Here is a 21,609-nt window from a genome sequence, read left to right on the forward strand (position 1 = left end):
AATCTATGAATAGATTTTGACTTAAAGTGCTAAATTTTAGATATTAATGTTTAAGGTTTATAGTATATAACTGAAAACATTCCTTGAGAAACAGATAAGAAAATATATTAGATATATCTATACTTAAAGCTGCTCTGTCTTTGTTTTAATTATAGTCTCAATTGTTAGTAAATATTTGGGAGATTTTGACAGACTGTTATGGTTTAAATGATAGCTCCACCATGTATTTGTCTCAGAATCATGTGCAAGTTAGTCACATGTGTAAACCTCAGTTATGTAATCTGTAAAATAGAGATAATAATATGAAACTGGTAGGATTACTATGAAGCTTGAGATAATACAAGCAAAGTAATTAGCGCAGTGTCTAGCACACAATACCTCAATAAGTGATAGCTGTCATTTGAGAGTGCATTAGAAATAGACCAATATTTCATCCTACAAGTGAAGTACATTCCAGTAAGAAAAGTATGGAAATGTAATTCCTAAAACCACATTTCTGAGCCTCATGGAGCTATGAGTCTGTAATTTCATAAGGCTAAGAACAAATTTGGAAAATTCTTGACCACAAGTTACATTTGAGAGTGGAGGAATAGAAAATATCCTTAGAATTAGAAAACATTTACTTGAGTTTCCTTCATCACCGGTTCCCTTCAAGGCTTTTCTCAACTATGACATATCACTTACCTACTAATTTTCTTAGAGTATGAAGTCTTTCTGTTGACTGCTTGACCGTAATATATTTTTGTTTCTGTACGAATAAATATTAACTCATATTTAACACAATTTTCACTATCCAAATGTTTATATATTTTAAGTTTTTATATCTCCCCCAAAATATGTGATTGACTCCTATTTTCAGAAAAATATTGCTTTATCAATTATATAGATAGGTGTGATTTTCTTTATTAAACTGTGTCTTTTTCAAAGGTATAATCAGACGTACTTTTTTGTTTTGTTTTTTGTTTTAAAGATTGTTTTTTGATGTGGACCATTTTTAAAGTCTTTATTGAATTTGTTACAATATTGCTTCTGTTTTGTTTTGGTTTTTTGGCCACAAGGCATGTGGGATCTTAGCTCCCTGACCAGGGATCAAACCCACACTCCCTGCACTGGAAGGCAAAGTCTTAACCACTGGACTGCCAGGGAAGTCCCAGACCTACTTTTTGATATTAGAGTTTTCTGTGTCATTAAAGTAAAATATTTGCTCAAAGATGGAATAGCCTGCTTACTGTTAGTGAAAAGAAATTTGGAATTGTAGGAAAGAAAATTGTTCCTTGGCTCTCTTAGAGTCCCTGGCTGGGTCTGAAAATTAAACTGACAAAGACAGATTAACAAGAGAAATGTGTGAAGTTTTTTAATATAAGTTTTATGTGACATGGGAGCCTTCATAAGGTAATGAAACCCCAAGAAACAGTTAAATCTGAGTGTTTTTATGCTAGGTCTAGTGAAGAGTGGACAGTCATGGAGAAATATTGTAAATCAAAGAGTGTGAGGTAAACTGGGGAAGCTTAGCAAGGCCTATTTCTTAGGACTCTACTCATTTTGCTTTGTCTTGGGAGGTAAGCATGCTCCTTCCTTTCAATTACAGGGAGGGCACCTCTTACCTGAAGCATTTATGACTTTTTTCAAGGGACAGAGGTCAGGGAAGGGTCAGTGTGACATTCCTGCCTCTGCTGTGTTTCCAAATTCCTTTGGCTTAAAATATTCAGTTTGCCAAGGTGCCATATTTAGGGTACCATGTCCTGAAGCTTATCAGAGGAGTGTGAACTGTTCAAAGTTATTAATTATTAAAGAAGAAGTTTCAGAAAAAATGGCAATGTTAATAGTAAATGTATCATGACAAATTTTGATTCTGATTAGGATAAACTAAGCTAACAATTATAGTCCTGTTATTAAAACAATATCAGAGGCAATGTTAATTTTAAATGAGTTTTAAAGAAAGGTTAAAGTGAGATGTTAATAGCTGTTTAATATGAGAGTATTTTGTAATAAGAATGGTAAGCAAACAATCAAACTTGTTAGTTGGAATTTACAAGTTGATTTATTGTAATCTTGAAAAGAACTCATCAAAGTTATTTAATACACCATGGAAAATAACTGATAAATAACAAAATTATTTAATACACCATTCCTTTGAGAACAGTTATACCCAGAAAGCAGAAGAAAAGCACATTTTAAGAAAAAGATATTAGGCAAATAGAGAGTATCATGAAAGCACTGTTTTGTTAAAAAATAAAATACCGTCAAAATTGGGAATCCTTGGTGGTAGAAGATGGAATTGTAATTGAACTAAATCTAGAATACATCCAGAATTGATCACTGTGAATGAATTACAGTTCAATATGAATGAACTATACTGGAGCAAGGCTGTGGGCATGTACACATGTCATATCAATGAAAGGTACCATATGATAAATAATCAGGGTTATCTGTTCACTGAGGATTCTTTCTAAGCCCTTCTCTCTAAGGGTGAGTTGGAGAGACTTTTGTGTGTAAAAAAAAATTTCATTAATTTTAAAAATTTCTACGTTATCTGAATAATATTATTTCTATGTTACAAAATAACCACTAATTCTTGACACTATGATCAGTATTGCACAGAGATACTATTGACAATCATCTTTTTTTCTAGAAAAAGATTCTGAAAAACTTGTCTTACTTTCTTTCTGTTGATTTTGAAACAGAGTGGAGGGAATATTGTTTTGTAGCTGACAAGGTGAATTAACGCTGGGTTTCCCTTTAGGTAAAATCATTTATCTGTTCACTTTCAATTAGCAAGTATAATGGTATATATGAAAATGTACATAAAATACATGGTTGTAATTCAATATTTTATTTACTGACAAATTTATTTTCAAAGATTTACTTTCAAATATATGTAGAACAAATGGCATCTATTTCTATACCCATGGACTTATTAATAAATTAATTATTCTATATGGTAGGTGGATTCCATGGGACCATGGATATATTTTATATATCATACAATTCAGACATCTTTATAAAACACATGGTGATAAGCCAAAAAGAAAAGAAATGCAAACATTTGAGTGGCCTGCATGAGAAACAGCCAAATTATCTCACCTTCCCTTTATAGTCAGAAGACTATGAATATAAAATTGTCAGGTACATATAGAAGTAAATACAGGAAGATTTTTTTAAATGCATTGAGGTCAATTCATTGGAACTGAATACTTACTGAACATTTATTGATCTTGTACTAGAAGCACATGACATGACAAATAATACACAGTCATATTCTTTAAAACACATAGTTATGTAAGGCAAACAGCTAAGTGAACAGACAATTACAATGGAAAGTGATAAATGCTATGTCAGAGAAAGTCCTGTAGGAGTTTGAAGAAAATACTAACAATGCAGCCTTTGCAAAATTGGAAAAAGAAAAGAACTTTAAATTAATACACACACACACACACACACACACACACACACACGTACACACACACACACACACACCTATGGCTTGATACTATGTTTCAAGGTAAAAAAATTATAGCAGAACAGGAATCAGGAAACATTACCATCATGATTCTGCTGTATTTGACAAATTCCTTTACAACTCCAGTTGTCCTCAGATTTTAGAAGTTATTAGATTAGGAACATACCATTTAAATATAAGTTTTTAAGTAAAGTGAAAAAGAAAAGGTTGATGTGAATGAAGGTTTTTCCCATGAATATAATACTCATTTTTACTGCACCAAAGCTGCTCTGCCATTACTATGGTCTTCTGTACTTACTAGCCAAAAGTAATATTTTTAATCATCAGACAATGATAAATTTTAAAATCTTACATTTGTTGAATAGTCTTTGTGTGCCAGGCAATTTTCTGAAATCATTACATGTAACCACTGACCAAACACTCACAACAATGCTATGAGTTTGGATCTGCTATTACTCCCATTTTACAGATAGGGAAACTGAGTACAAAGAGAAAAAGAAGCTTCCCAAGGGTTCTGTGACAATTAATGGGAAAGGCAAAATTCAAGCTATGTTTAGGAACAAGTTGTCTTAAACTACAAGCTAATAAGTACACTAAGATATCATGTTTTACGTTTTTCACTAGGGCTTCTTAGACCAGGCAACACGTGTTCATATTGGTTTGATTAAATCAATATTCCAAGCACAGGACCTTACTTATAGATAGCCAGTATTATATTGTACAATAAAATTATAACCAGTATTTTAACTAATGACCATTATAATGATTCTTCCAAACAGATATTGAAGGATTTTCAGACTATAATATGATTATACAGATGAATGAGCAGAGAAAGAAGAAAATAACTTTCATATAACCACATTAGTATTAGTGTGGTAGATGCAGTTATTAAAAGTACAATGAAATATGTGAGAAAGTTTTAAAAACAGATTATTATCCTTTAAAAATATCTAAAGCCATTATTCAGATTGGAGAAATAAAAAGTGTATTATTCAGCAAAGGAAACAATTAACAAAACAAAAAGACAACCTACAGAATGGGAGAAAATAATTGCAATTGATGTGACCAACAAGAGCTTAACATCCAAAATATACAAACAGTTCATACAATTCAATATCAAAACAAAACAAACAATCCAATCAAAAATGGGCAGAATATTTGGACAGACATTTTTCCAAAGACATACAGATGGCTAAATAGCCACAAGAAAAGATGTTCAACATTATTAATTATTAGAGAAATGCAAATCAAAACCACAATGAGGTATCACCTCACACCTGTCAGAATGGCTATCATCAAAGAGTCCACAAAAATAACATGTTGGAGAAGATGTGGAGAAAAGGAAATCCTCCTGCACTGTTGGAAGGAATGTAAATTTATGCAGCCACTATGGAATACAGTATAGAGGTTCCTCAAAAAACTAAAAAGAAAAGTACCATATGATCCAACAATCCCACTCCTGGGTATACATCTGGAGAAAAGAAAACACTAATCTGAGAAGATACATGCACCCCAATGTTTATAGTGGCACTATCTACAGAGGCCCAGATATGGAAGCAACCCAAATACCCATCAATGGACAATTGGCTTAAGAAGATGTGCTATATATAAACAATAGAATATTATGCGGTCATAAAAGGAATGAGATTCTGCCATTTGCAACAGTGTGGATGAACCTAGAGAGTATTATGCTTAGTGAAATAAGTCAGAGAAAGACAAATGCAATCTCACTTATATCTAGAATCTAAAAAATAATACAAATGAACATATACAAAACAGAAACAGACTCAGACATAGAAAACAAACTTGTGGCTACCAAAGGGGAGAGGAAGGGGGAGGAGACAAATTAAGGGTATGGGATTAACGGATGCAAACTACAATACATAGAATAGAAAAACAACAAGAATTTACTATGTAACACAAGGAATTATGTCCAATATCTTGTAATAACCTATAATGGAATATAATCCTCAAAAATACTAAATCACTGTGCTGTACACCTGAAACTAACACAATATTATAAATCAACTATACTTCAATACAAAAATAATTTATCTAATTAAAGAGTACATTTTTAGTCAATGCCTCTATAAAAAGTCCAAAGAAAACATCTATAATTTAACATATTTAATTAAGAAAAAAAATGCTATTTTACCACTTAAAATTATATACAACCTGGTTTCAGTACTTCTGTTGTTAAAAAGCTGTGAGACCTGGGAAATCATTTACCTTCTCTGAGACTTTGTGTGCTGATCTGTAATGGAGGAGCTAGGAATCACAAACTGATCTCTGAGGTCCCCTCAGGCTATGATAAACGATGATTATATGAAATTAGCTGTGTTTGAATAGAATGAAATCAATAGAGATAAATATGCCAATTAGTGCAATCTAATTCAGACTTCTCTCTCATAGGCTTTCGTTTGAAAGGACATGCACTACAAATAGAAAAGATTTACGTAGCAATATTAAAATTATTCACCACTATGTTTCACTTGTAAGAAAATATTTCCCAAACCAAATGTTTCAATGCATTGCTATATTGAAATCATTAACTCTAGTAATTTGAGGAGAGATTTGGGATTATATAAAAAGCACTTAGTACATATTTGTACCAGGAAAAATATTCTGTTGCAAATTTTATGTATAGCTGCATTTGTGGTGTAATACTCTTCCTCAATTATACTTTCATGTTTTCTGTTAGATAAACATTGTCATATCCATTATGTTGCATTGCTCTATATTAAAACAGATATACATTCCATTAAATACTAAAATCATATACTAGAATTTAATTGCTATTTTGTCTATCACTTTTGTAGCTATTTTGAAGTTTGTGGAAAAATCTAGTGATTATTTTCCTAAGAACAAGTAAGGGTTATTTTTTAAATGAAGCATTTTTCCTTAATATTAAAAAAAAAATTCTTCTTATACTATTTCCCTCTCAAGTTTAATGACAGTTTGTGATAAATTTGCAAGACAGATATGTGCATTAAGGAAAAGATGCTAAAATATTTCAGGATTTTTTTTCTTCCGACATAAATGTTCTGCATCTAAGAAGAATGTTTCCCACTACAAATGTGGAAACAATGGCAATGACTACTTCCATGAAATAAAAGATTAATGAGATCATTTTTAGGGCAATGATAAGTGCCCACTTTGTGAGACAGAAAGTCAAGTTCTTCCACCTTTCAGCCCTGTCATCTCTTATATTCTCATTTTCCACAGAAGGAGAAAGAGAGCATGTAGGGGGCAGAGCTCTGTAAAAAAATACCAACTTGGAAATGTAAAATATAACTTCTGTTTAAATTCCATTGAACAGAACACATTGTTGTGTCCACATCTAATTGTAAGGATAACTGGAAAATAACTGGGCCCACAGAAAAGGAGCAGAGAATGTTGGTTAACATTTAGAGACTTTGTGGGGTTTTTTGGTCTTATTTTGGTTAAGAACTACTGTCTATGAACTTTATATTAATTTATAATGCAAAATGGGCTATATCCTTGAATTAACTTCCTAAAATGTTGAGGACAAAAGCCCCATATTTACAACACTTCCTAAGAAAATATACATATTCTAGTCAATAAAACAAAAAATTAAATGAAATTATAATAAAGAAATACAACTGTTAATTAATCTTTAAAAAATAGGAAAATGTTATTAAACATTAGAAAAGTAATTGTTTTATGTCCTAAAAAGAAATACTGAATGTAGTACAAATCATGAAAATATCCCTAAACATATTCATTGTCTTATATAATACAAGTTTTTTCACAATGATTAATTTTTTGTGCTATATATAACAACAGAAAATCAGAAATCTTGTTAGATCACTAACCCATACCTAAAAAACTAAACTGTGAAATCACTGCTTTTTCAAGCATGAGGCAAGGAAGTCCCCCTCACCAATCCTTTTCAGCATCATATTAGAATTTCTAGCTAATGCAACGAGACAAGATGAAGAAATAAAAGGTATACATCTTGGGAAAGAAGACATGCAACTGTCATTGTTTACAGATGGCATGACCATGTATACAGAAATTCCAAAAGAATTGAGAAAAAAAAAACAGACATCTGGAACCAACCAGTGATTATAGCAAGGTTGCAGAATACAAGGTCATAATAAAAATTCAATTTTCTTGCATACCAGCAGTAAACAGGTATAATTTGAAATTAAAAATACAATACCATTTACATAAGTGTTCAGAAAAAATACCTAGATATAAATTAACAAAATATGTATAAATCTATATGAGGAAAACTATAAAACCTTGGTGAATGAAATCAAATAAGATTTATGTAAATGGAGTCATAGTCCATGCTGATGGACAGGAAGACTTAATATTGTCAGGCTGTCAGTTCTCAACTTGATATAAAGATTCAATACAATCCCAATCAAAATTCCAGTAAGTTTGTTTTTCTTTTGGGGTGGAGTGGTGGTTGTAATACAGAGAAACTGATTCTCAAGTTAATGTGAAGAGGCAAAAGACCCAGAATAACCAAGACAATATTGAAGGAAAAGAAAAAAGGTGGAGTACTGATACTACTACCTGACTTCAACACTTACCATAACACTATGGTAATCAAGACAGCAGTATCCCTGAAAGAATAGACACTTGACAAAGGATCAAAGGCAATGCAATGGAGCAAAGATTGTCTTCCATAAAAGGTGCTGGGACAATGGACATCTACAAATGAAACAATGAATCTAGACACAGAACTTAAACTCTTCACAAAATTTAGCTCAATATGGACCACAGACCACAGACCTAAATATAAAATGCAAATCAATAAAATATATTCCTAGAAGATAACATTGCATACATCCTTGACTTTTTTTTTCCTTTACATATTTTAAAAAATTTATTGGAGTGTAGTTGATTTACAATGTTGTGTTAGTTTAGGTTATTACAGAATATTGAGTAGAGTTCACTGTGCTATACAGTAGATTATTGTTGGTTATCTATTTTATATGTAGTGGTGTGTGTGTGTTAATCCCAAACTCCAAATTTATCCCCTTTACCTTACCCCCTGCCTCATTTCCACTTTGGTAACCATCGGTTTGTTTTCAAAATCTGTGAGTCTATTTTGTAAATATATTCATTTGTATCATTTTTTTTTAAATTAGATCCCACATATGAGAGATATCATATGATATTTGTCTTTCTCTGTCTGACTTAATATCACTTAGAATGATAATCTCTAGGTCCATCTGTGTTGCTGCAAATAGGTCTTGACTTTTTATATACAACATGAAGGTACAATCCATAGAAGAAATCATTGACAAACTGAACTTAATTAAAAAAGAAAACAAAACAAAAACTTCTGCTGTGTGAAGACAGTGTGAAGGGAATGAAAAAAAACCCTCAGACTAGGAGAAAATGTTTGCAAAAGACACATCTGACAAAGTACTGTTATTCAATATTTAAAGTGAACTCTTAAAACTAAACAATAAGGAAACAAACACTACAATTAAAAAAAAAAAAAATGAGTCGAAGACCTTAACTGACACTTCACCAAAGAAGATATACAGATACCAGATAAACATATGAAAAGATACTCAAGGAAATGCAAATAAAAACAATGAAATACCACTAACCACCTATTAGAATAGCCAAAATTCAGAACACTGACAATCCCAAATGCTTGTAAGAATGTAGAACAATAAGAACCCTCATTCATTGCTGATGGGAATGCAAAATAGTACAGATACTTTGGAAGACATTTCGGTGATTTCTTACAAAAGTAAACATACTCTTACCATACAATCAGCAATAATGCTTCTTGGTATTACAGAAAAGAGTTGAAAATTTATACCTACACAAAAACCTGAGCACAGATGTTTATAGCAGCTCTATTCATAACTGTCAAAACTTGAAAGAAACCAAGATTCCTCAGTGGGTAAATGAAGAAATAAACTGTGGGACATCCAGACAATGGAATATTATTCAGTGCTGAAAACAAATGAGCTAGCAGAACATGAAAAGACATAGAGTAACCTTACATGCATATTATTAAGTGAAAGAAGCCAATCAGAAAAGGCTGTGCACTGTATGATTCCAAATATATTAATTCTAAAAAAGAGGTAACTATTATGCATCTGATATGACTTCTACACTAAAACCTATTTTCATCTCAATAGATACAGAAAAAGCCTTTGACAAAATTCAACACCCTTATATGATAAAAACTCTCCAGAAAGTAGGCATAGAGGGAACCTACCTCAACATAATAAAGGCCACAAACCCTCAGCAAACGTCATTCTCAATGGTGAAAAACTGAAAGCATTTCCTCTAAGATCAGGAACAAAACAGAGGATGTCCACTCTCTACACTATTATTCAATGTAGTTTTGGAAGTCCTAGCCACAACAGAGAAGAAAAAGAAATAAAAGGAATCTAAGTTGGAAAAGAAGTAAAACTGTCACTGTTTGCCAATGACATGATATTATACATAGAGTATCCTAAAGATGCCACCAGAAAACTACTAGAGATAATCAATGAATTTGATAAAGTTGCAGGATACAAAATTAATGCACAGAAATCTCTTGCATTCCTATACACCAACAAAGAAAGACCAGAAACAGAAATTAAGGAAACAACCCCATTCACCACTGCAACAAAAAGAATAAAATACCTAAGAATAAACCTACCTATGGAGGTAAAAGACCTATACTCAGAAAATTGTAAGACACTAATGAAAGAAATCAAAGATGACACAAACAGATGGAGAGCTAGACCATGTTCTTGGATTGGAAGAATCAATATTGTGAAAATGACTATACTACCCAAAGCAATCTACAGATTCAATGCAATGCCTATCAAATTACCAATGACATTTTTCACAGAATTAGAACAAAAAATTTTACAATTTGTATAGAAACACAAAAGACCCCAAATAGCCAAAGCAATTTTGAGAAAGAAAAACAGAGCTGGAGGAAGCAGACTCCCTGACTTCAGATATACTACAAAGCTACAGTAATCAAAACTAAAAATAGAACTATTGTATGTCCCAGCAATCCCACTACTGGGCAGATACCTTGAGAATACCATAATTCAAACAGACACATGCACTCCCACGTTCACTGCAACACTATTTACAATAGCTGGGACATGGAAGCAGCCTATGTGTCCATTGAAAGATGAATGGATAAAGAAGTTGTGGCACGTATATACAATGGAATATTACTTAGCCATAACAAGGAATGAAATTGGGTCATTTGTGGAGACGTGGATGAACCTAGAGTCTGTCATACTGAGTGAAGTAAGTCAGAAAGAGAAAAACAAATATATATTAACACACATGTGGAATCTAGAAAAATGGTAGAGATGAACCTATTTGCAGGTCAGGAATAGAGATGCAGATGTAGAGAACAGACATGTGGACACAGGGGGAGAAGTGGGGAGTGGAATGAATTGGGAGATTGGGATTGACATACACACACTACCATGTGTAAAATAAGTAGCTAGTGGGAACCTGCTGTATAGCGTAGGGAGCTCAGCTCGGTGCTCTGGGGTAACCTAGATGCATCCATCCCTAGGTGGGATGCAGTGATGGGAGGGAGGTCCGAGAGAGGGGATATATGTATACATATAGCTGATTCACTTTGTTGTACAGAAGAAACTAACACAACACTGTAAAGTAATTATACCCCAATTAAAAAAAAAAAAGAGTCAAAGGACACAGAGCTAGGGATTCTGTCCCTGGGAAGGCCCACAGAGTCCTGCTCTGTTTCCAGATGTGGAAATTTTACTCCTATATTGTTCATTTTCTCCTTCACTTTTAATTCCATTACTTACATACACACATATTATGACTATGATATAAATCCATTGTTGTAATTATTACTTTATATTATTTCATGTATTTTAAAGAAGCTGAGAGAAGAAAGGAAAGCATATGTAAACTTTGTTTTAAAATAACAATTTTATTTACGATTTTGTTGCTTTCTTCATTTCATGTGGATTTTTTTGCTAATGTATGTCATTTGTTTATACCAATACAGCTTTTTCCCACCCATCTGTTCTGTGCTGTTTTGTTATTGTCAAATGTATTACATTTCTATATGTTATGGGTCCAGCAGTACAATTACATAATGATTGTTTTAGACAACTGCTTTTTAAATTAGTCATGAGAAGAAAGGAGAAGACATGTGCAATTATACAGTCTTTTTTAATTACCTATGTAATTATCTTTAATGGAACTCATTGTTTTGAATTTCATTCTGATGTCACTTGCTTTCACCTTGAAGAACGTCCTTCAGAATTTCTTGTAACATAGGTCTCTAAGCAGTGAATTCTATTTTAATTTATCTGGAAATGTCTTTAACATAATTTTGGTAAATGAGTTATAATTAGTGTAAGATGGATAACAGAATCTTGATTGACCGTTTTTTGTTTTATTTTTTACTTTATCAGTTTGAATATGTTGTCCCACTACTTCCTAGAATCTCTTGTTTCTGATAAGTTAGCTAATTTCTTATTGGGACCCCCCATGTAAATAATGACTTGTTTATCTTTTGCTGCTTTCAAGATTTTCTCTCTGCCTTTGACTTTTCAATCCATTAATTATAGTGTGTCTGAGGGTTTATCTTTTTGCTTTTATCTTATTTGGAGTTTGTTGAGCTTCTTAAGTGAGCTGATTAATCTTTTCATCAATCTGGAAAGATGTCAGTCATTATTTCCTCAAATATTTTTTTCCTTTTTATCTTTCTTTTTCTCTTTCTTCTCCTGCCCAGTTACACATAGGTTTTCTGGGTAATAATGTCCCACATTTCCTTCACTCATTTTTAATTTTTCTTCAGTCTTTCTTCTACTGGTTCTTCAAAATAAATAATCTCTATTGATCATTCTTCATTTGTGCTTATCCTTTTTTCTTCCAGTTCAAAACTTGTTGAGCTCTTCTTGTGAATGTCTTGTGAATACAATTTTGGTTTTTGTATTTTTCAATTGCAGAATTTCCATTTTGTTATTTGTAATAATGTCTGTGCCTTTGTTGATGCTCTATATGATGATACATTATATTTATATTTTTCTTTATTTTTAAAGCATAGTTTTCTTTAGTTTTCAAACATATTTGTGAGAGCTACTTTAAAAAGGTTGTATTCTGATTCCACCCTCTGGTCCCCTTCACAGGCAATTTCTATTGCCACTCTTCCCCCCTTATTTGTGTCATGCTCTTATTTTGTTGTTTATTTGTGTGACTTGTAGTTTTTAGGTGGAAAAAAGTGGACCTTTTAGAATGTAGTATAGCATCTCTGGATATTGAGTCTCCCTTTCCAGAGGTTGATTTGGTGTTGTTTGCTTAGCTATTTTTTGTTCAGTGATTTTGCTGAACTAATTTTGTGAAATTACTTTTCCCTGCATTTTGAAGCTACTGATGTCCCTGTTCATGTGATAGTTCCCTTTTATCTTTTAGGCAGGCTGCCTATGGGTGATCCCTGAATTGGTATTAGCTGCATTTTACAAAGGTTTTATTTAAGCCCTCTTGGCCATTTAGATTTTACCATTTACTGTTAGAGGTGTGTGGCTTATTTTGTCCACAGTTACAAAGACCATTAGCTTGGAGGTACCTCTCAAATAATTCCTAAGAGGGTTTAGTCTTGGTTATGCATGCGGTCTTCCAAACTGCCAAGTATGAGAGTGATTTTGTTTTCAGCTCCAAATTTTTAAATTCACCTATAGGAGCAGTTTATAACCAGCCGGAGGTTTTCTTTAAATCCTTTGTGTCAGGGGCTCTTCTACCTTGTGTTGTCAAGTCTGTCTGTGACTTGAGGATGCTGTCAAGTCTGCACAACATCCTGGTCTGATTGTTCCTGAGATAGTTCAACCAACTGCAGGTACACAAGCTTCCCATTTCCCAGGGTTGACTGTGATCCCTGAAGGCCTATTCTTAACTTTCTCTCCCCTTCATTTTCTATTAAACTTCTGGCTATTCTACCACTTTGCTTATGTCATAGACCTACCAGCTTCCTCTTATTTTTCTCTCCAGAATCTTTTTTTTTTTTTTTTTGGCAACACCCTTAGGCATGAAAGTCTCTATTATCTGATGCAAATAAAGTCAGCACCCTCAGACAGATTTTTTTTTTTTTTTTTCTGGAATGACACCCTCTCTCTATGAGTTGACATTGGGTAGTTGTGGCAACCACTGGTTTTTTCAGCTTGCTTCCTCTCTACCCAGAATGTAACTTCTGCCCTAAGAATGCGTGACTGGGATCCCAGTATTCTTGGTTTGACATGCCTAGGTAAGAATTTCCACTATATAAGTGGGGACTGAGTGGGGAATGGAGATGTGGTTATATCAAATATACACCTGCATGGAATAGGACCTCTGCAACATGGGTCTGGGGCAGTAAGTGAGAAACTCAGGCAGCCTGCCCCTTCCAGGATGAAACCACAATCCCAGAATAGTAATGGGGAGGAGCCCACCTCCTTGGTGTTACCTGCCTGCCATAGGGTGCTCTGTAGAGCTTCTGTAACTTATTGCTAGAATCATTGCAAGAGATGAGGTCACAGTTCAAAGGCACAGACTCTTGCCATTCTTTGAAGGGATTTATTATATTTCCTTGAATAAATGTTCCTTAATTTACAATATTTCCTTAAAACAATTTCAGACTACTTTCTAATTATCATAGATCAAACAAAATTTATTTTAAAAATATATAGTATTTTTTAGTTTAAATTTTATTTCTCACAAATCTGATTTCTTTTAAATTTCACAACCTGCTAAGATTCTGTTATTGTAAGTGAAACAAGGCAGACAGAGAAAGACAAATACTGAACGGTGTCACTTATATGTGGAAGTGGAATCCAAAAAAAAAAAAGTAGAAAAGTGCTTGCTGGGGCCTGGGGGTGCAGGAGAAATAGGGAGAGGGTAGTGAAAGGGTACAAACTTTCAGCTGTAAGATAAATAAGGTCTGTATAACGTAGTGACTATAGTTGATAACACTGTATTGTATAATTGAAATTTGCTAAGGGAGTAGAACTTAAATATTCTCACCAAGAAAAAAAGAAGATAAATGTGTGGGGTGATGGATATACTATTGACTAGATGAGGGAAATCCTTTCACAATGTAGATATACATAAAATTAGCATGATGTTGTCTTTAAATATCTTACAATTTTGTCAGGTATATCTCAATAAAGCTGAAATTAAAAAACAAAAAGAGTTAGAGATAGATTTGAAACCAGGTTTTATACCTTTTCCTTGCACTCTACAGCTAGGCCACGCTTTTATATTTTGTTCTGAATTATCTACTTCATACCTCTATCAATAATCCTGAATTCTAGTCTTTTAAAATATTTCTGCCTTCACCCAACTCTCCTGAGTAGGAACTAGCGTGTAAATTGAAATGTCTCTTCCAAAGAAAGCCTGTAAGCAACTAAATTGTTTAGAAATTGGGGAAATGTCTGTTCCCTTGCCTACAAGATCTTATTCCATTTATCAATTGCAATTGTTTAGATCAAAGTTGAGGGACACATGAAATTCACTGTGACGTCTGCGAACTGCAGAACATGTGGCATTTATTTCTTCAGTTTGTTTCAGCACAAAACCTTGAAATTTGCCCTTGTATTCTGAACAGATTTCTAACAGCCACTATTGCTTTTAATGTGTGTTTAATGTCAAAAAACAGAGACAATTTCCTTGAATAAATATTCTGATTGTTTGGAAAACATCAAAAACATTAACAATTCTTGTAATGAGTAGAAAATTGTACATTGTTCTTTTAAACACAAACATTTTCTGACATAGAACTATGCCAGATCTCTATTAGGTATGTTGTGCCTATGTTTTCTGTAAGTCAGTATTGTGCATGTGAAGTCTTTATTATTGTACATGAATTATTTTATATCTAACTGAAAGTCCAGAAAATAGCCAAGTATATCAAAGGATCGGAAAAGAAAATATTTTTCCATTTCCTGAAAACTTTATTTTCCCCAAACCTCATCTTTGCAAAGACTGCAAATTCCTCTTCCCCAAATTAAATGTTTTCAGACATAAACTCCAAATGCAAATTGGAGAATTATTGACCTAGCTGGAACTCTGAAGTGGATATACTTATTTTTTCTGTTTTAGTAAAATTAGTCTTTATCCAAAGCAGGCGTCCATCAAAAAAAAAAAAAAAAATGGAGAATAAGTGGCATGATCTGACTTTCTTTGATTTTTGTTTTTTCCATTTAAAGATCAGGAGCTCATTCTTGTTGCATGTTTCATATTGTTCTAGATTAAAGCTCATTCATCTCGCTGATTCTTTTCACTTCCAAATGTCATTTATCCTCAGACATCTTGACTATATCCACAAAAGTAAACTCTGTAAATATAACAGTATTATTGGAAGTTGAGGGATCTAAAGAGCCCATGAAGGGCATGATATTATATCCAAAAATAACCTTGTTATGTATGGGACAGTTTCAGAGGCCTCTTTAGCCTGACAACTAATTTAATTAAATATTTTACCACCATAGCAGAATGTTAAATTGTAGAAACAAAAATGGTCAAAAACATGCCATGAAGATATTGTCATAAATTTGTTGACAGAAAATTTTGTCATCTTTGAAACAGATTTTGGAGAAAATTCCCTTGTGTACATAATTCATAAATCTGTGTATCTGACTTGTAGTATAAAAAGTCTTGTCAAAATGTAAAGGCAGTAAATAGATATAATATATTAATAATTACAACTAATAATAAGTACTTGTAAATTAAACATTATTATTCAAAGGTGAAAACAAATTAGCAACCATTCACAGGCCTATTAATACAAGTGAGGTGGGGGTGTGTGTATGTGCATGTGTATTTGAACCTACTGAATAGTATATGATAGTCAATTTTTATCATAATACATTATATAAGTTCTGATTATAACTTCTATAACCTTTTTACAAATTTATTTTCTAAATGAAAGTTTCTCAGATGATCAAAATGTCATTATATTCCTTAGGGTAAATATCATTAATCTTTACTAACTTATATTTTAAACTAATTTATAATCCATGTCATTACATACTCTTTAGAAACTTTATAAACTATTGTATGGTTAAATATTGCTTTTTTACTTTGCAGATAAAATAAAAAGAATTCTATTTTAAAAAGAAGAAATGAAACAAACTACCTCTGTGCAGACATCAGTTCTTCAAACATTTATGGAAATTAAAAAATACTAGATTTTCCAAAAAGTACATTTTAAGTTATGTAAAAGTACTTATATGTTACACTGATTGCATATGGAAGTCAACAGTAATCTTAAATATTTTAAATATAATTATTACACTTAAATAGAATGTGACTATGTTAAATAATATGTCTAAAAGTTTGCATATTTGGGAATTAAACTGAGTTTTGAAGCAAAACCTTTTTTCAAAACACTGTGTTTATCTAAACCAAAAAAGAGTAATAAATGTTCATTAAGAAAGTAAAATGCCTAGTATACATAAAGTGAAAAATAACAGATTCCCTAATTTTAACCTTCCACATACTTGTCTGTGTTTATGACATTTACTGCATTAAGTTAAACATAGAAAATTGTATACCTAAGTGTCTCTGTGTTGTTTGTGTATATTTGTGTGTGTGAATGTGTATGTATGAATGTGTACGTGTGTGTTAGAGACAAAGTAAGATGATTACTCCAGATCAGAATATGTAACTCACTCTTTTTGTTTTCACTAGCTACATATTTTATTGTTTGAAGTCCCATAAAGTAAAAAACTTATTCTACCTTCAAAAACTATATAGTGTTAATTAATAATATATGACTTAAACCACGAAGAGAAAAAATGTGTAAAGGACAGTATGGCAGAGCAAATGTGCTAAATGGTTTTTACTATATTTCAAGTGGATATTAGATAAATTACAGCAAACTATCTTTTGAATTCACTCCTGCTGAAAATAAAGAACATCATTTGGGGATTAACAAACCAAGACAGAAACAGCTGAAACTGAGCAGGGAGCTCTCAGTTTATATAAACTCATCAATGATAGGGTTTGGGGAGCAAATGCTAATGCTGTTGTGAAATGCAGGTTTTTGAGCCTATGTAATGTTCCAAAGTGTTGGAGCTAAACATGAGAGGCCCTCATTAACTCATTAAGGAACAATACTTAAGTACTCAACTGTTAACTTTTTTTCTCCCTCACTTAATAGTCCAGAGGTGAATGTTCCAATGTTGGCAGAGTTTCTCTGCTCTGTAAAATTATCCAGGAACATGACGTGTCAGATTAGCATTAAGCTCAGTTTCAAGGCTGTGATTTCCATCACTAGGGTCTATAATCTAACACCATAAGAGGAACTTTTATTCTATGTGATTGGTAAAAGTGATGAATAGGTTATCAGTGGAAGTATACCTTTATACAAATCAAGTGCATTTAAGTTGACATGTATTGATATTTGATATGTACAGAGTGCCTTGATAAAGTGATTCCACTTATAAAAATTTCATTTAGAGGAAAATCATATCCAAGTGTACACATGTGAACAATAATGTTGTATAGCATTGGTTATAATAATATTTAAAATTTTAGGTGTTGGTAGTATTTAAAACAGCTTTATTTTTTACACTATATCCAATAAACTTGAAAGAATGCAGGAGAGATTTCTGAAAAATAATTGTAAGAAACAGACAATTTAGAATGTTTAAAAAACAGAAATAGAGGTTATTTTTATATTGTTATTTTCCAGAAGTTTAAAAGCCAAAACCCAAAAGGATTTTAAAATGCATAATATTTCATAGTATGCCTGTATCATATTATTTATGTCTACATATATGTATATTTATAACAATCATATTTACTAGAAATCTGAGTAAATGAGAAGAATAACGAGTAGTGTGAAAGGGCACGAGCTTATAGAAACACTTATCTCAATTTGAGTCCCACCTCTGTCCTCTACCATCTGTGTGATTTTCAGCATGTAATTGATTTCCTTCCTTTTCAATTCAGTCACATGAAAAAATGTGTGTAACCATTGGTATTAAATAAGGCAATAGTTGTGAAGTACTTAATACAATGTTAAAAATTAAGTGTTTGGACTTCCCTGGTGGCACAGTGGTTAAGAATCCACCTGCGAACACAGGGAACACGGGTTCGAGCCCTGGTCTGGGAAGATCCCACATGCTGCAGAGCAGTTAAGCCCGTGCGCCACAACTACTGAGCCTGCACTCTAGAGCCCACGAGCCACAACTACTGAGCCCATGTGCCACAGCTACTGAAGCCTGCTTGCCTAGAGCCAGTGCTTTGCAATAAGAGAAGCCACCCACAATGAGAAGCCTGTGCACCACAACAGACTGGCCCCTGATTTCCACAACTAGAGAAAGTCCATGCACAGCAATGAAGACTCAACACAGCCAATAAATAAATAAATAAATAAATAAATTATTTATTTAAAAAAAAGAATTAAGTGCTCAGTGATGGTAGCTTTATTGTTTGTTTTTATTGTGTTATTATAATTATTATTGTCATGTATTTATTAAAGGGATATTTGAAGTCTTTTAGCCCAATGATTATTTACATGTCCCTTTTACTGAGATTAGCCAGGCTCTGCTAGAACATTTTTAGACAGATAAACTCTATGCTTTAAAAAGTCCCCATATCTATAAATGTTATAATTTTATGTAAATGTTGCTATGCTAAATATATAAATCAGTATATATTGTATTACAGAAATCTTTTTAACATTTATTCAAAATCATTATGAGTTTGCCTCACAATTTATGAGCAACTATTTTATTATTTAGAATAAATTTAAAGATAATTACAATACAATGTAATCAGTTTGATGGGAAAGTGTACAGTTACAGATTTCCTTTGGAAATCGGTTAAATAAGATACACATATTGAAAATGGGAGACTTATACATTGCAGAACAAGGCTGATACTTTGTGCCATTCTTAAGAAAAATGTTTAATAGTTGAGAAAATGGAAGGGCTGTGCCACACCATATTTCCATTAAATAACCTACTCTTAAATGAGATTTTGGGTTATTAACATGTTAAATCTCAATTTTTTGAGTGAGGGATTTATAAACTTTGGCAGTATCTACCCAACCACCTTTAAGGAAAGCATTCATACAGAGGAAGCCTTGATTTTAGTTTTCTTAAATACAGATCTGCTAGATTGCTTCCTTTTTGCATATAGCCAGAATATAATTAAAATAGATAATTAGAGAAAGTAATTACTGAGTTCTTCTTTCAGTCCTTGCACATTCATTAAGGATTATATATAAATCTAAATTAGCCTAAAAAGTACAGTAGTTGACAGCTCAAAAGTTATCTTGAGTTATAATATTAAGGACAGTCATCTTTTCTCATAAATATCTGTGTTTAATTTGGGACCATGCAAAGTTATATTAATTTGTATAATCAAGATTTTTACATACTGCATAGTAATAAATGATGAACTAGAGGAACAATCTGAATTTATATTTTATATTTATATGGGGAAACAGCTTGGTTTCCTTTTATCCATCTTATTTGTATTTTCAAATATCAAATGTGTTAAGCCTTTATTTCTATAAGAGAAAATATATGCAAAATGATACCTTTTCTACCTTAGTCTGTTCAAAATATATAAGTTGTGGGCAGTTTCTCTTTATTAAAAGGAGAGACAAACAATGAAACAATGTGAAGTATTGCTCCATTATAGCCATTTCTGTGAATAAACTCAAAAATACATTAATTTCATTAGATTTCAAGCAAGATCACAAATCATAAAAGTCTCTAGCATTAGCAGGTATTTACAGCCCTGAACTTGATTACAATGTAAATTGCATGGGTTTATTTTAATGATCACAGTCTTTCTAGTCTTGTGCCTTTATTCTCATCATTGATGCCTGCTTAAGTATCCAGTGCCCACCAATGAATGAATAGTTTTTAATTGAAAGATTACTTTGGTGGAAAAATGAAAAGAACATTGAAATGGAATAAGCAGTTGTGTTAAAATTAGGATTTAGTTTTTTTCAGGCATAGTTTACTATATTAGAAAATTTGGCTGTTGGTTTCATACTGCAAAGAAACCAGGTATATGTCAAAATCTACAAATCTACAAATTCAGGTATATAGAAATATGTTTTAAAATTTTCCCTATTGACTTAAATTTCAGGCTTCTATCTGTTTTACCAAATATTGATTCACAGTAACCTTTGGGTTAATCATTCAGGAAGATGAGACAAACAAAAGTTTTAAAAGACATTTCTGAAGAGGAGCGGGTAGGAGACTTGACATACAAGATATCAGGGCATTGTACAGCCATGGTAACCAAGATAGTGTGCACAGGGGTGAATGAAGAGCCCAAGGAAACAGAAAAGAAAGTGGTCAAAAGGCTGCTATGTATGAATTTCTGATGTATTGTGAAAATAATATTTCCTATCGCTGAGGAAATCACATATTATTCATAAGTGGGACTCAGAAATAAGTTTAACTACCAGATTGGAAACAAAAAATAGTATCACAGCCTCAATTGTTGATGAGGTATGAAACGATGGACATATGCACACACTGCTGAGGACAAATTAGTACCGCCATTTAGAAAATCAATTCGGCATTTCATTAGCTTATAAAGTGGCACTTGTACGTACATTCCTTTTTATTCAGCAGCTATGCTTCCAGGATGTAGTCTTGTACACCAGAAGCCATGCACCTTGTGCACTGTTCATAATACAACAACAACAATACATACACACACGCACACAAACTGAATGTCTGTAAAACAGATATTGACTTAAATATAGTCATACACTAAAAAATTAGACAATATATTATTGGGCACATTTACCTATGAGACAAATGAGTAATGTTAAACCAGGCATTAAATAACACAAAATTCAGAACAGTAGATTCTACTCAAAGGAAAAAAGAGCACAAATGTAAATCAAGATTCACTTATTGCTTCCTTTCTTAAGAAATTTGGGCAGGACACAGGCATTTCTTTCTTCAGATTGTGCAATTATATATGACATTCAGCTTTTGTGTGCATGAAAGCAAACAGAAATTAAAATACCATGAAAACTGGAGCAGCAACTGGTTTTGAAGCTAAAGAAATGAAAATATTGAATGGAAATTTTTAGTTTCAGATAATGGATAAAAGGAGGAAATCTAAATTATTTTATGTGGAAATATAATTTTGATGGTTTGTTTCCAAATTTTAATTTCTGAAATGAATAGCAC

The sequence above is a fragment of the Hippopotamus amphibius genome, chromosome 10, assembly GCF_030028045.1.
Source record: "Hippopotamus amphibius kiboko isolate mHipAmp2 chromosome 10, mHipAmp2.hap2, whole genome shotgun sequence".
NCBI classification, from domain to species: Eukaryota; Metazoa; Chordata; class Mammalia; order Artiodactyla; family Hippopotamidae; genus Hippopotamus; species Hippopotamus amphibius.